Below are 15,092 nucleotides of genomic sequence, written 5' to 3' on the forward strand. Positions count from 1 at the left end.
AAATCTTAGCTATGGTGAATTGTGCCTTTATGAACATAGGGGTGCATATATCCTTTCTGATTGGTATTTCTAGTTTCTTGGGATATATTCCTAGAAGTGGGGTCACTGGTTCAAATGGGATATCCATTTTTAGTTTTTTGAGGAAACTCCATACTGTTCTCCACAGCTGCTGCATCAATCTGCATTCTCACCAGCAGTGCAAGAGGGTTCCTTTTTCTCTGCATTCTTGCCTGCACTTGTCGTTTGGTTTGTTGATTTGTTGATGTTAGCCATTCTGACAAGTGTGAGATGGTAACTCACTGTTGTTTTGATTTGCATCTCTCAGATGATTAGTGACTTTGAGCATGTTTTCATATGGATTTTAGCCTTCCTTATGTCCTCTTTCTAAAAGATTCTATTTAGGTCCGTTGCCCATTTTTTGATTGGGTTGTTTATCTTCCTTTTTGTTAAAGCTGTATGAGTTCCCTATAAATGTTGGCGATTAAACACTTATTGCTGATAACATTGACAAATATGTTCTCTCATACAGTAGACTTTCTTGTTTTGTTGATGGTTTCTTTTGCTGTACAGAAGCTTTTTATTTTGATGTAGTCCCATTTGTTTATTTTCTCTTTAGTTCCCATTGCCCTAGGAGCTGTATTGAAGATTTTGCTTCAGCATATGTCTGAGATTTTGCTGCCTGTGGATTCCTCTAATATTTTTATGGTTTCCCTTTTTATGCTTAAGTTCTTTATCCATTTTGAGTTTATGGGTGGATTAAAAATGGTGGTACATCTACACAATGAAATACTATGCTGCAGTAAAAAAAGAAGGAATTTTTACTATTTGCAGCTGCATGGATGAATCTGGAGAACATTACCTAAGCAAAATAAGCCAGTCAGAGAAAGATAAATATCACATGATCTCACTCATTTGTGGAATATAATGAACAACATAAACTGATGAACAAAAACAGATCCAGAGACAGAGTAGCATCGATCAGACTGTCAAACTTCAGAGGGAAGGTATGGGAGTGTGAGGGGTAAGGAGGAGAGATCAACCAAAGGACTTGTATGCATGCATATAGCCTAACCAATGGACACAGACACCAGGAGGGTGAGGGCATGGGTGGGGGGGGGAGAGTGAGGGGGCAAAGAGAGGATAAGGACACATATGTAATAAAGAAAAAAAGAAAAAAAGAAAACTTAAAATGCCAGGGGGAAAATTCTATATCATAGGATTATAAGTGCTTTTATTTCCTTTTGCTTCTCTTTGCTTTCCAAATTTTCTACAAAAAACATTTTTACTGTTTTTAATCAGAAGGAAACATTTTAAACAAATAGAAACCAATTTTTATCAGAAGAAAGAATTTTAAGCAAATGTAAACCAACTTTCAAAGACACTAAATTAAATTATGTTGATCTTAAAAGGCTAGGATTTATGTTTTCAGTGACCTTCATTAAATTACTCATCTCTGAGAAATATTTGAACTGAAAACAGAGTTATATAAATACCAGACCTTCTCCATGCTAGGCTAAAAATGAGTGGCTTGTGTTAAACATCATTAAACTATTACTGGATACATTTCTGGTCATCAGATAATAGTGTTTGCTTTTACTAGTCTTCCTGCTTACCCTCTTGCCGGGTACCAATTTTCTATACACAACAGCCAACATAATACTTTAAAAATGAGATTGTGGCTCTCCCCTGGTCTCATCCTTCCAATAGTACAGCATCACACTTTAAATAAAATCCCAAATCTTCCTCATAGTCTGTAAACCTCTATATAACTCTCATATCTCATCCCTGCTACTCTCCACCTTTCTACTCCACCCAAACTGGCCTCCTATTGGTTCTCAAGCACAGCAAACATATTTACATAACTCATTCCATTTTATTCAGGTCTCTGCTCAAATTACCTTCTCAAAAAATGTTTTCATCACCAATATGTTAAAAAAATAGCACCATTTCTGTTACTCAATCTCTTTACTCTCTTTTAATTTTTTATAGCCTTTACCACTATCTGTAAATACATACATTTATTTCTTTACTAGAGCCCTGGATCCATGGGATTCATGCACTGGTGGGGGGCATGGCCTTTGGGGATTGGCCCATTGTGGAAGTGCCACTCATCCCAGTCAGCTGAGTGGCTGTGGACCCGCCCTACCGGTCAGATGCTTCCCTGTGGAAGTGCACTGACCACCAGGGGGAAGCTCCTGCATTGAGTGTCTGCCCCCTGGTGGTCCGTGCATGTGATAGCAACTGGGTGACCAGTCATTCTGGTCATTCTGCTCTTCGGTCACTGGGCTTTTATATATAGAGGTCTTTGTATTGTATTCTCCATTCCCCACAAAGTTCTGCAAGAACAGGAACTACACCTGTCTTATTTACCACAGAATTCTTGGTATGTACTAGAGGAGTGGGTGCACAGTAATGCTCAATAAATACTTATTTAGTGAATTAATAAATGAATTACTGACATTTGCTATTATTAGATTCCTTTGGAAATTGGTGTTCCCTTCAAGGACAGACCTTAGATAGTCCTTAAACCTTAGGAGAAATTAAACTTTAAAATAAAGAGAAGCTTATTAGTTTTGTTGAATCACCAGACAGGCAACAGAAGGAATAGTGAATATCCATTAAATATCTAACATGTGTATTGGCAAACAGCTTACCAAATTATGAGAGCCCCTGTGTGAATTAAGGTTTTAGACAGGAGCTTATATGATTTTCAAAAATACAGCCCATTTCAAAATGAAACTTAATGCTTTAATAGCAGCAGCTGTTAGGAGGGGAAATCCATACCCTCCAGTGTTTCATCCCAAGAGACACTTTGTTCCAAAAAATGAAAAATTTGTCTCATTTCCACTTGTGACAGAGACAAGTTATGTTGTTTACGTATTACCCAACATTTTCCCAGGACACTCACATCTAACTAATAACAGCTTGGCCATTTCATTTCTAGACTCAGGTGTAAGTTAACTTTAGAATGGAAAAGAAGAGGGGGGGGAAATAAATTGAAAAAGGTTAAAAAACAAACTTAAAGTTAAGAGTCTCTGCAATTCCATCATTAGCAGAGCAGAATGTATTGTCTTGGGATGTGTGATTTTTTAGGGTTCAACAACTTCCCTAAAACTATATGCAAAATGTATAAATGTACTTATATCAGGTTTTACCAGAGTCTCACAGTTCTATAACTTCCAAATGTTAAAAGCCACGAATGACTGTCCTAATCCATCACAGACCTTGAAAAGACCAGACTGGTTTGCAGAGCAGTCACTTCAGGCCATAGGAACACCAGTATACATGCTTTATGTCTGGGTAATCTCACATGCAAATGACACTAGATATAAATATCTGGCTAGTTTGGGCATTTATTTAAGAAACTTGGGCTGACTTCATGATCAAGGCCTTAAAGGAGATATTACTGGTTCTTATTTCCAAGGTATTTATACACTTTTGTTTTTTTTTTTGTTTGTTTTTGTTTTTTTGTTTTTACCTCTAGAACCACTGAGGCACAAACTTTCTCTGTTGTTAGAAATTAAAGACCTCCTTTACATTGTTATATAAGATGAAAAAGAAAGATTTCTGGAATATTCTCAATTCAAATTCAACTTAATTATTTACTGTACAACTGTTATCTTTAAGATTTAATAAAGTAAACAAAAACAATCAATGCATGGTACCTGATCTCAAAGTTATTATAATCTAGCTGAGGAAGGAAAACATATATATAAACCAAATGTCACCAACAATTAATGGTAGGGAATACTAATATTCAGATAATATAGTGTTTATAAGTAATGCTGATCAAAAAAGAAATCTGTTATGTTGAAAGTGATAAATGTTTTAGATATATTTAGTAGAAGTATAATGTGTTAAATCAAGGGAACATATAAATACCACTAATATGCTATAGAGATACAAACAAGGTAAGAATTTTAAAGATAAAACAAAAAAATGCTCTGTATTCTTGCAATCATGAGAGAGGAACAGAAATCAAAGTTATAATTTGTCTAAATGTAACAAAGGATAAACTGAGACTAAACCATGAATGTGCCAATCAATAAACTGTGTGGTAATAGGACTTTTCATATTAGAGATGTTTTATTACGAAAAGCTCATGTACTAACAAAGTAAAATAATTAAAAATGAAACTGCCTTATGATCCTGCAACTCCACTTCTTAGAATACATCCAAAGAAACCCAAAACATTGATTGAAAAGAATATATGCACACTATGTAGATTGCAGCATTATGTACAACAGCTAAGATTTGGAAGCAACCCAAGTGACCTTCAATGAATAAGTGGATAAAAAAAAGCTATGATACATTTACACAATGGAATACTATTCAGCCATAAAAAAAAGAAGGAAATCTTATCTTTTGTGACAACCTGGATGGACCTGGAGAGTATTATGCTAAGTGAAATAGACCATTCAAAGAAAGACAAATACCATATGATTGCACTTATATGTGGAATCTAACAAGCAAAATAGACAATCAAATAAGAAATGAACAGACTAGTAGATACAAAAAAACAGACTGAAAACTATGAGGGGGGGGGTGTTGGGAGCTAAGTAAAAATAGGTGAAGATATTAAGCAAAACAAACAACTCATACACACAAACATCAGTATGGCGATTATTAGAGAGGAAGGGTGGTAGAGATGGGTAGAAGGTAATAAGAGAAAGATGAGGCCAGAAAGGGACTAGATTTTGGGTGGTGACCACACAATACAATATACAGGGAATGTATTATAGAATTGTACATTTGAAATCTATATAAATTTTATTAACCAATGTAGCCCCAATAAATTCAATCTAACAAAAAGGCAATTGGAAAAATCCTACCTAATAAAAGAGTAATATACAAATTAACCATCACTCTGCTCAAGCCATGCCCACCAGCCACGCCCACCAGCCAATCAGAGCAAGTATGCAAATTAACCCAAACCAAGATGGCTGCAGCCACAGAGAACAGTTGAGGTTTCCCCAGCAATGGAAGCCAAGCTTTCCGCCTGCCCTAGCCGGCCTAGACCTCCACTTAAGGATACGAAGTTTCAATTATAGAAGATAAATCCCAAGAAAAATGGCTGGCAGCCATGGAGCTGGAAAGAGCAGGATAGGGTTGCCCCCGGCAAAGGAGGAAGCAAAGCTTTCCACCTGCCCTGGCTGGCCTAGGCCCCCACTCAAGGCTACAAAGTTTCAATTACAGAAGATACATAAAACCAAACAAATGGCAGCAGCCTGAGCAGGGGGCGTGGCTCCACTCCAGGCTACAAAGTTTCAATTGTAGAAGGTAAATAAATTCCAGATACCAGGGCCTTTGCTTGGGTTGCCGGGGGGCGTGGCTGGCCTGCAAACCATCACAGGTCCCTCGCCCAGGCCACTCCACACCCCAAGGGGACCCCCACCCTGATCCGGGTCGCCCATCAGGATAAACCAGCTGGCCTCCACCCATGCACCACACCTCTATCCTATCTAATAAAAGAGTAATATGCAGATTGGCCTTCACTCCAACACACAAGATGGCTGCCCCTATGTGGACACAAGATGGCCACCAAAAGATGGACAGCATGGGAGGACAGTTGGGAGGCACCAGGCTTACAAGGTAGGGCAGTTGAGAAGGTCCAGGTCTGTAGGGGAGGGCAGCTGGAGGCAATCAACCCTGCAGAAGAGGGCAGTTAGGGGTGGCCAGGCTGGCAGAGGAGGGAAGTTGGGGGCAAACAGGCTGGCAAGGGAGCAGTTAGACATCAATCAGGCTGGCATAGGAGTGGTTAGGGGGTGACCAGGCTAGCAGGCAGAAGTGGTTAGGGGCAATCAGGAAGGCAGGCAGGTGAGCAGTTGGGAGCCAGCAGTCCTGGATTGTGAGAGGGATGTCTGACTGCCCATTTAGACCCGATCCTAATCAGGTCTAAAAGGGCAGTTTAACATCCCTGAAGTGGTCCCAGATTGGAGAGAGTGCAAGTTGGGCTGAGGGACACCCCTCCCCACCCCGTGCATGAATTTCATGCGCCGGGCCTCTAGTGATAAACAAAATGAGAATATCAATAAGAAGAAATTAATAAAAGGAGCCAAAAGAAATTCTGGAGCTGAAAAGTAAAAAAGAAAGAAAGAAAAGAAACAAAAAACCCTGAAATGAAACATTCACTAGAGGGGTTTACTATGAATATGGGGCCAAAAAGAAAGTATCATCAAATTTAAAATTTAAAGATCATTGAAATTATTGAGTCTGAGCTGAGGAGTAGAAGAAATAATGAAGAAAAATGAATAAAGCCTTAAGAAACCTATGAGAAAGCACCAAATCATAGTACTCATAATGTGAGCCCCAAAAGAACAAAAAGAGAGAAATGGGGCAGAAAGAATATTCATAAAAATAATGGCCCTAAATTTCCAAAATCTGATGGACTATATGAATCTATACATTCAAGAAGCTCAATAAACTCCAAACAAAATAAATTCAAAAAAGATCTATACTGAAATACATAATAGTCAAACTGTCAAAACTCAGAGACAAAGAGAACCTTGAAAGCATCAAAAGTGTCTCATCACATAAAAGGGATCCTCAATAAGATTAACAGCCAATGTCCCACAGAAATCATGGAGGCAAGAGGACAGTAGGATGATATGTTTAAGATACTAAAAGGAAAAAAATAACTGTCAACCAAAAATTTCATTTTTTTTGGCAAAACTACTTTTTAATATATATTTTATTGGTTTTTTACATAGAGGAAGGGAGAGGAATAGAGAGTTAGAAACATTGATCAGCTGCCTCCTGTACACCCCCTACTGGGGATGTGCCCGCAACCAAGGTACATGCCCTTGATGGGAATCGAACCTTGGTCCCTTCAGTCTGCAGGCAGACACACTATCCTCTGAAAAAAAAACGGTGACAGCAAAACTATCTTTCAAGAATATACTTCAAGAATATCCTTCTTGCCGGGACTTGGTTTGGCTCAATGGATAGAGCGTCGGCTTGGGGACTAAAGGGTCCCGGGTTCGATTCCGGTCAAGGGCATGTACCTTGGTTGCGGGCATATCCCCAGTAGGGGGTGTGCAAGAGGCAGCTGATCGATGACTCTCTCTCATCGATGTTTCTAACTCTCTATCTCTCTCCCTTCCTCTCTGTATAAAATCAATAAAATATATTTAAAAAAAAAAAGAATATCCTTCTTGAAATTAAGACATTTCCAGATAAACAGAAGCTTCATTACATTAAAACTGCCCTACAAAAAATGTTAAAGGGAGTCCTTCAGAATAAAATGAAAGAACACTACACTGTAAAAAGTGGACAGGCTAAAATGAAAGTCAATAGAAGCTGTATGAAGAAATAGAGACAATGGTAAAGGCAACTACATAGTAAAGAAGGAGTGGGAAGAGAAAAGAAAAAGAAGAAATAATTAAGGGGAAATAAGTGAAGAAGTGGAAGAGAAGGAAGTACAGGAGGAGCAAAAGCAGCAGTGGTGGCAACAGTAGTTGCTTCTGCCATGGCCTACTCTATATTGCTAGAGAAGCCACATAGAGTAATGTTCAAAAGCCATTTAGTAACCTGGGTTATAGTGCTGGAAAAAGAAGCCATATGAGACGGCCTGTGATTCCATTTCAGCCCTGGCATCCTGGGGCAGGGTAGCAGGGGGAGTGAGAGTGAGCTTGGCAGACACCCCACATTCTCACCACCCATCCGTCCCATAACCCCAATGGGCGAGAGGTAGCTGGTGAGAGGTTGCAGTGTGTTGCCAATGCCTGCCATGTTCCTCGCTGCCCCTGGTGGTCATAGCAAGTGGCCAAACTCCCGGTCTCCCAGTCAAACTACTGGTCAAACGACCACCCAAAGGGACAATTTGCATGTTAGACTTTTATTACATACGATGAGAAATGTCTAAGCAATTTAAAGCAAAAAAAATATATGTGTGTGTGTGTGTGTGTGTGTGTGTGTGTATATGCCTAATATGTAAATTGTCCCCTTGGAAGTTCAACCAGAAGACCGAGTTCAATTGCTTGCTACGATGTGTACTGACCACCAGGGGGCAGTGCAGAATGAAGAAAGACCTGGCCTGGCAGCCAGAAGGCCCTGATCGGCCCTGATTGCCAGCCAGGCATAGGGACCCTACCCATGAATGAATTTCATGCACCGAGCCTCTAGTATTAACATAAAAATAACACAATAAGCCGGATGATATTAAATATAAGTGAGGATGTAGGATTAATAAAACTCTCATTCACTGCCCTGGCCAGGTAACTCAGTTGGTTAGGGTGTCATCCTGATACGTCAAGATTGTAGATTCAGTCTCTAGTCAGGGCACATATAAGAAACCAATGAATGCATATATAAGTGGAAAGCAAGTTGCTGTTTCTCTGTCTCTCCCCCTCTCTCCATCCCTCTCCCTGGCCTCTCTAAAATCAATAAATGTTTAAAGATTTTTTTTTAAAGAATAAAAGAAAAAACCTCAGCTCTCATTCACTGTTGCTGGAAGCAGTAATTCCACTCCTAGTAATACACTCAACAGAAATGTATATATAGGGTGTCCCCAAAAATGTATGCATACTTTAAATAATTATAAAGGCAGCATTTATTAAAAGACATTTCATTTTCAAAATTGAGTTATCAGCTGTTAAAATGTGTATACATTTTTGGGGGATACTATATATATGTTTAGCAAAAGATATGTGCAAGAATATTCATAACAGCAACATTCACTTTAGCCCATCAACTATAGATATAAAACTTCAGGTATAATCATAAAGCAGAATACTGTAGAGTAATTAAAACACATCACTTTTCTATCCATGACATGGATGAATCTCACAAATATTTAGTGAAAGGAATGAGACATTAAATTGGACATTTTATAGTTTAAATATAAGTAAAAATCATCTATGACACAAGTTACCTTTGGGGAAAAAGGAAAAAATACTATTGTGCTGCTGACACTTGGTGAAAATTCCTTAAGCCATACTGTGGCACTTTTCTATACACAAACATACTTTTTTCCTATATATAGATTGCATTAATTAGTTAGGGCTGTTATAATAAAATGCCACAGTTTAGGTAGCTTAAGCAACAGAAGTTATTATCTCATAATTCAGGAGATTAGATGTCCAAGATCAAGGAGCTGGCAGTTGGTTTCTTCTGGGACTTCTCTTCTTGGCCTGCTGATGGCCTTCTTCTCCCTGGGTCTCCACATATTAAATGAATATAATTACAAATGACAAGAGGATTGGGAAACTGGTACATCTACATAATGATGGGAGCATTACAAAATTAGTCTAGTCTTTCTGGAAAGTAATGTCAAAATATTTTTAAAGATATGAAAATGTTTTTAACCTGTGTCTATATTTCCAAAGGAGAAAAATATCTCAACAAAGTAAAATTTTTGAAAAAAATTGTTGAGTTTTGCTGTGTTACTGAAATAATAAAAACTCATGCCTACCACTCAGAGTATAAACTATCTAGAAATATAAAGAATTATATTTAAAATATATAAACTATGTAGACACAAAGAAGTGTTTACTAAAATATGATTAATTAAAAGATACTGTTGCCCTGGCCAGATTAGGTTAGTGATTAGAGTGTAGGCCCTTGGAGTGAAAGATCCAGGGTTCAGTTTCAGTCAAGAACATGTATAGGCTCGATTCCTGCCTCAGGTTGCGGGTTCAATCTTCAGTAGGGGGTGTGCAGGAGGCAGCCAATAAATGATTCTCTTTCATCATTGATGTTTCTATCTTTCTCTCCTTCTCTGTTCCTTTCTGAAATTAATTTTTTTTTAATTTTAAGCCTTCAATTTCTCCTCACCACATAGAAATTTTCCTAATCCATCTTTAGATTCACTTCTCATCACTCCCCCATTATTACTCTGCCCTTTATCTTTGCGAAAGATCTTGCAGTTTCTGAAATTTGGCCAGAGTTTTGTGGCCTTCTCTGCATCTCCAATAACTGTACCATCCTTTATCATACCATTTCTTCTACTATAATTGCTAATTTACATGCAGCTTTCACCCACTCAACTGTGGGGGCAGAGATTATTGTTCCTATTGGTGTCCTCAGTTTAACTCATAATAATAAAAGCTTAATGAATAAAATAAATATCCAATAAATGGTAAATGTTTTCAAGAATATGGATGTTTTTCTTGTAATTCCTTAGATAAGAGATTTTAATACAAATCGCTTTAAATAAACATGACTATTTGAAACAATTATTTTTCTCCCTTTTCAGAATAATTTTCTTCAAGTTACATAGCAGCTTCTTAATGACTATGGTTACATGTCATCAAACTGTAGGCTAACTTGCCAAAAGTTAAAGAGCAAAAATATTGTGCTATAGTCAACATTTAGCCATATTTGTCCTCTAAATGATGTCCAGACATTCCCTTTCAGCATAGTTTATTCACAGATTTAATCCAGTCCTTAAGTTTTACATAAAAAAACAAACCAACCAGGCCAGATATTAAGGTCAGTAAAGGAAGACCTTGTTCCCTTCTGTTACCTGAGAGGCATACAGGACATGAAACCCCACAGCTGTGATTTGCTTGCAGCCAGCTTATCTATATATATAAAAGGCTAAGTGACCGATCGTCCGTCTGACCGTCCAATCAACTGACCAGCTGGTACATATGATGCGCACTGGCAATTTAAAATGCCGTGTCATGAATTAAAATTGAAAGTAGGTGCAATCATCCTGCTACTGAGAAATCTTAATAGTAAATGGGGTCTTTGTTATGGTACTAGATTTATTATCAAAAGATTACAACCTAACATAATCAAAACTGAAGTATTATTAGGATCTGCAGAAGGACAGGTTGTTTTGATTCCATGATTTGTCCCCGTCTGACATTGGCCTCCCATTTAAATTATTGATAATTCGAAGACAGTTTCCCATGATGCCAGCATTTGCAATGACTATTTAAAAATCACAAGGCCGAAACCAGTTTGGCTCAGTGGATAGAGCATCGGCCTGTAGACTGAAAGGTCCCAGGTTTGATTCCAGTCAAAGTCACGTACCTTGGTTGCGGGCACATCCCCAGTGGGAGGTGTACAGGAGGCAGCTGATCGATGTTTCTCTCTCATTCATGTTTCTAGCTCTCTATCCCTCTCCCTTCCTCTCTGTAAAAAATCAATATATATATTTTTTTTAATCACAAGGATAAACTCTAGGTAGAGTAGAAATATTCCTACCTGAACCTGTTTTCAGACATGGTCAGTTATATGTTGCTTTCTCTTGAGTTCAGAGAGCGTGTGGCGTTAAAGTTGTAGTCAAGCACGCTGAAAGTGTTTTTACTCTTATGTGGTATACAGGGAGATATTAGAATAAGCTTAATCAATTTATCATTTTTATCAACATTTCTTTTATATGATGTTTTTATGATTTTTATATCATGTCTGCTGTTATATCATTTTATTTATCAATTTACATATTATTTTCATATTTTTTACTAATTTTATTATTATTATTTTCAATAATACACACAGACCCCGGTCATGGGCCACTTTTTTATTTATTTTTTTAAAATATATTTTTATTGATTTTTCACAGAGAGGAAGAGAGAGGGATAGAGAGTTAGAAACATGGATGAGAGAGAATCATCTTGCACACCCCCTACTGGGGATGTGCCCACAACCAAGGTACATGCCCTTGACCAGAATCGAAACCGGGACCTTTCAGTCCGCAGGCCAACTCTCTATCCACTGAGCCAAACTGGTTTCAGCTTACTAATTTTCTTTTATCTCTGACACTTCTATCACAGAGAAAGGGTGAATAGCAATATTAAAATACTAGAGAGGCCCAGTGCAAGAAACTCATGCACGAGTAGGGTCCCTAGCAGCTGCCAGCCAAGGTCTCCCTTCCCACAGCTGTCTGCTGCTGCCACCCCTGGTCAATCTCCTTTCGGAACTCCCGGTTGAGGGAACAATTTGCATATTAGGCTTTTATTATACAGGATTTCTTCTAATTAATTTCTTTTCCATGTGCATGAATCTGGGCGCCGGGCCACTAGTTATACTATAATATTTTGGCAGAAAGGAATGACTCCCTGAATGGGGAGAAAAGAGGAAGAAAGAAAAGTCAGAATGCTAAGGGACCTCTGAGACTTTCAAGAAATAAGCTCTTTTCAAATCAGCACCCTTCAGTCCCATACCAGCGGCAGCTGCCAGGAGGAGGGGAAGTCCCCACGGCAGGAAGTTCAAACAGCCCTGGGGATTTCACCATAAGAGAAACTTCTCCTTTCACGAGTGAAAGGAAGACTCTTGTTTTTTGGTTTGACAGTGAGTCACGCTCTGTTCCCATTGAGACAGCCCACACAGGCTCCATGGCCCCAGGGGCCGGAGCACATGGGAAACACTGTGTGTCGCTCCGAACGGCTTCTGGGGTCACGCCGGCGTGGGCTCCCTGGGAGCGGGGCCTGGGAAGCTCCCTGGCAGAAGGCCAAGGCTCCCTCAAAGGAAACCGACCAGCATCTGAAGCAACAGCCTGGGAGTCCTGGCGCCTTTCCCAGGACAGCGAGAAACGCCTGCAAGATCTCAACCGCCGCCGCCTGCAAGCTCTCACCGCCGGGTTTCTGTTTCTCCTAAAAGCCCTGTCTATCCATAAATGCCTTTTCCTGGGGAGTTTTCCCCTTCCTTCGGCCCCGTCAGCATCGTGCTTTCTCTCGTCTTCAGGACAACTGCCAAAGGGAGGCCTGGGACCCACGGGCCGCCGAACAGGCCGCGGAGGCCCGGCCTCCGTTTCCCCGGCTTCGGCTTCACTTCCGGGAGCAGCTCACCCCTCGGCCGGCCCCCGAGAAGCCCCACCTGCTTGTGGGACATCAGTCCCTTTGGCATTGTAAGGTCGGGCCTCGAGTGACGCCTAACTGACCCCGACACCTCCTCCTCTCCTTGTCCAAAAGGCCTTTGACCCCATCGCTGCAGCCCAGGGCCGCGGAGCCCCGCACCCTCGCCCCCCAGACCTCGCGAGGCGGCCTCCTCCCCAGTGACCAGGCCCTTCTAAAGCCGTCGTGCCCTTCGGCCTCCGCCCACGGCCGGTGTGGAAACTGCAAAATGGGCCCCGCTCCCGGCGTTCCCCGAGGAAGCGCTCAGCCTTCTCTGGTTGGAGGCTGTGGAACCGGCGGGAGATGGGAGGACGGACCCCCAGGGGGACAGCCACTACCTTTCCCACGAAATGCTTCTCCCGCAGGGATCAGCGTAGGCGGCGGGACACCAGCAGCGGCCAGAGAGCAGACGAGGTGCGCCAACAGCCGCGGCCAGTGGCTTCCCCACCGAAAGTTCTGGAAGTTGGTTGGCTGGGCATGCTCAGTGCGCGCCTCGGCCCCCATTGGCTGGCTGGGCATGCTCAGCGCGCGCCTCGGCCCCCATTGGCTGGCTGGGCATGCTCAGTGCGTGCCTAGGCCCCCATTGGCTGGCTGGGCATGCTCAGCGCGCGCCTAGGCCCCCAGGGAGCCTGGCAGCGCTTCACAGGCGCGGTGCGAAGCCAGGCTGGGATCCTTGGTTTCTTGGCTCCTTCTCTCCTGTCCGCATATCTACTGAGCACCTACTGTGTGCCAGGCCCTGTGCTCAGCGTAGATTCTCCAACAACCCCCTCGTTGTGGCAGAAAGAGATGTTAGCCATAAGATTCCCAGATAAACTCAACATGCATGGCCTTGGAAATGGGCTGAAGCAGGACAGGCGCGAGGTGGAAGGAAAACATGTGGAAGAGGACCCCACCAAGTCTGAGGATCAAGGAAGTCTTCTCAGGGGACATGCCATCCTGGATATCCACGGTGGGTCAGGTTTGCTAGGAAGGAGTGTAGGGAGACGGAACAGGCACAGCATTGCAAGCAGGAAAACAGCAGGAGCAGGAACAGTTGCCACAGGAAGGAGCATTGTCCCTTTAAGGATCTGGGAAAATAAAGGGTGATAGAGCAGTTACGCAAAAAGAGGCTGGAAAAGTTGGCAAGGGAAGACAATGCTGGGCCTTAGTCTTGATTCTAAGAAGTTTTTGTCTTTCTTTCTTTGCTTAGAAAGAATGCCACTCGGTCTATGATGCTTTGCAGTTGATAATGCATTGTTGCCATAATTTTAACAACCTGTGAGGCCAGTAATAGTTTTCCCAGCTGAGAGAACTGAGGCTTTTAAGTATTTTGCACTGTCATTAGGTAGCAAAGCTGGACTTGAACCCACCTCCACCTTATGCATAGTCACAGTAATTACCAAAATTAAGCATAACCAAATGAATAAGCTGTATCACCACAGGTTTTCTTCCAAAAGAATTCAGTAATGTTGTATTTAAGCGTTAATACTAGAAACTAGTCCAAAAATGTGCACCATGTAACAGAAAAAGCTAATATTTACCCCCCCCCCCCCCACCTTTTACTTTATAGCATGCATTCTCATTTGAGTAGGTGGGGAATGTTGTCCTCAAGGGAACAAAATTGGTTCTTAGGGAGAGTAAAAAAAAAAAAAAAAAAAAAAAAAAAAAAAAAAAAATCTTGGATACTAACAATTATTAGTGGCACACCAAAGTTCAACCCTACCCAACAAAATCTTACTATTTCTTAATACTGTCATGTGTTGCTTAATGACTGGAATACATTCTGAGAAATGTGTTATTAGGCGATTTCATCATTGTGCAAACATCATAGTGCAATTAATACAAACCTAGATGATAACCAGTACAGCCTAATTATTATTTTTTAAAATCAATCTTTATTGTTCATATTATTACAAAGGTTCCTCACTTCTTTCCCCCTCCACCAGGTTCCCACTCTACCCTCCACCCCCTCCCCATCCCCCATTGTCCTCATCCATAGGTGCTCAGTTTATGTTCAGTCTCTTCCTCCCTCCCTTTCCCTGATAGTAAATCCCTTTTCAGATAGTAAATCAGTTACTTAGCATTTTCTCATATCAATAATACCTCCACATGCCCAAAGATACACTTCACACAAAAGACATTTCCAAATAGGTCAACCAGCCTCATCCAGGCCCCGCACAAGGCACTCACAGATCAATACCCCAGCGCTATACTAACTCAACACATCCAGATCTAAGCCTTCATCACTTGATTCATCAGACCCTCAAGTTCCCTCAAAAGTTTCCAGCCATGTCTGAGAGGCAGCCTTGGGGCGGGGGCAGGCGAGGAGCG

The 15,092-nt window shown here is 41.0% G+C and overlaps 1 protein-coding gene across 1 annotated transcript in view; it reads right to left on the minus strand.

The window, feature by feature from the left end:
• Positions 1–13,273, minus strand: part of ART3 (ADP-ribosyltransferase 3 (inactive)) — an 88,092-nt gene extending 74,819 nt beyond the window's left edge. The window contains exon 1 of the mRNA XM_084883723.1: positions 13,121–13,273. The gene's annotated coding sequence lies outside the window, so the exon portion shown is untranslated. The remainder of the gene's footprint in view (positions 1–13,120) is intronic.
• Between the last annotated feature and the right edge of the window lie 1,819 nt (positions 13,274–15,092).

The sequence above is a fragment of the Pipistrellus hanaki genome (assembly GCF_964339955.1).
Source record: "Pipistrellus hanaki genome assembly, chromosome: 1".
NCBI classification, from domain to species: Eukaryota; Metazoa; Chordata; class Mammalia; order Chiroptera; family Vespertilionidae; genus Pipistrellus; species Pipistrellus hanaki.